The following is a 2,051-nucleotide window of genomic DNA, read 5'->3' as shown; positions in this document are numbered from 1 at the left end:
TGCTAGACTTTTACTCGAGTGGATTGTGAGATGTGAATTATGTGATCATCAGAAAAGACAAGAAATGCAGAAAAATGCATTTGATTTTGTTTAACGTCTTCTTTAAAATAGCATGCACTGATGCGGGACGTGTTTCTGAATGTCGTGGTTTTTTTGAGAATAATGTCTCTCTCAGGGAACCGAGCGGCTGAGGATGCATTACATGCACCATGTACTTTCCAGATGTTTCTGTACGGAGTAATGCTTCTGTAGCTGTGACAATGTCTTCATTCACAGACAATCTGTGACATTCAGATGCGCTTCTAATCATATCTGTTCAATTCACTGAAAAACATCAGATTCTGTTCAGAGTATGAGTGTGTAGATTGGAGATGATTAATAAAATCATCATTCTGTCCAGCATTACAGCCCATATTTTATGAGAAGTGGTTTTATTTAATTTTAACATAAAGGCATGTTATGTGTCACCGCAGTTAAATCAGTGTCTATCATGATAAAACCTTAATATCAAACCTATTGTATATAATGAGTTTGGAAATTTTAGAGAAATGCTTAATAAACGCACTGTAACTAAACCCATTAGATTTTAGCCGACTAAATTTACTGTAGATTTAGTCGACTAAAACCTAAAAACTAAAACTAGACTAAAACTAAAAACAATTCAGATGACTAAGATATGACTAAAACTAAATGCCATTTTAGTGATTTAGTCAACTAAAATTGTATGATATTTAGTCGATTAAAACTAAAAAGATGACTAAAATATGACTAAAACTAAATGGCATTTTAGTCAAAAGACTATGACTAAAACTAAATCAAAATTTGCTGTCAAAATTAACACTGGTACAGACTCATAAGGGACTGATTTGAAACACTCTCTGGAAATTCTGACAAGTTTGGAAACTGGTCGCCTGATTTTTGCAAAGCAGGTAAAATTGTAGTGAAGGAATGTGGTAAAAAAGTAAAGGCATTTACACTTGCTGATCAAACTAAGTAATAAATATCAAGTTAGTTTCATGTGTCAATTTCATTTAATATATTCTAGAATGATTACTAATGTTACTTAGTAGAACATCGTTATATTTTGTACTGCAAGCATCCTAAATATTACAATTCTCAACATGCATTTAATCTTCTATTTCAACTTAAAAGACTCGGTTTCCAACATTTCTTCATGTAAACTGAACTGAAACAGCTAACAAAAACGTGTTCTAAGAATGTTTTGGTAATGTTCCCATCAAGTTATGAAAACATTATTTCTGAGTGTTCTTGAATTGTTCTTTCTTGGTTATTCGAACGTTACGGAAACGTTCCATTGTATCATTTTGCAAACATTATGTGAACGTTACTTTTGAATGTTCTGAAACAAGTAGCAACATTTAAAAAGCGTTAGACGAACGTTCAAATGAAAGAAAAAAAAAAGAATGAATTATGTTTTTGTGCTAATGTTTTGAGAACGTTATTAAAAACCAGATAACTTTGAATGAATGTTTTATTAACATTACTGGAGGAATGTTCTGATAACACTCCCTGATAACTGCATATTATAGAAGGCAGTCAAAACAAGCTTGAAACTCATTTCATAATGAGTGTTTAAGAACATCAAAATATTAAAACAAAGCTTCTAAAACATAAAACACACTTCTAATAAATACATAATAAATAACCCTGGTCATGTGACACACAAGAGACTGAGAAAGCAACACAGCACACTAACAAACATGAAAGCAGCACACTAAAGGCTGATAAAATACTCTGTTTTTAAATTGGACTGCACATTTTATCAATACATCTCAGAATAAATTATACACACCTCTATATAATCAACATTTCTCCCATCTTCAATGGATTTTTTTTTTCTTTTTCCAGAGATCTTGTGCAATGCATTCTGGGATTGTCCTCTCTGTAAAAGAGTAATGAATGTGAGCAAAGCTGACTTACAGCATCTGAGAGACAGAATAACTTTATAAATGAGCCGCTTTAAAGGAGCTTCACAAAGTACTTAACATAATAAACAATCACAAACTATTAAAAAATGTGAATAAGAAATA

The 2,051-nt window shown here is 31.6% G+C and overlaps 1 long non-coding RNA gene across 1 annotated transcript in view; it reads right to left on the bottom strand.

Moving 5' to 3' along the window:
• Positions 1-1,851, bottom strand: part of LOC107659799 (uncharacterized) — a 12,147-nt gene extending 10,296 nt beyond the window's left edge. Inside the window, exon 1 of the long non-coding RNA XR_001630951.1 lies at positions 1,814-1,851. This is a non-coding gene — a long non-coding RNA (uncharacterized LOC107659799). The remainder of the gene's footprint in view (positions 1-1,813) is intronic.
• Positions 1,852-2,051: the final 200 nt, after the last annotated feature.

The sequence above is a fragment of the Sinocyclocheilus anshuiensis genome, unplaced genomic scaffold (assembly GCF_001515605.1).
Source record: "Sinocyclocheilus anshuiensis isolate Anshui unplaced genomic scaffold, SAMN03320099.WGS_v1.1 scaffold519, whole genome shotgun sequence".
NCBI lineage: Eukaryota > Metazoa > Chordata > Actinopteri > Cypriniformes > Cyprinidae > Sinocyclocheilus > Sinocyclocheilus anshuiensis.
This window is presented reverse-complemented; position numbering and strand designations above follow the sequence as displayed.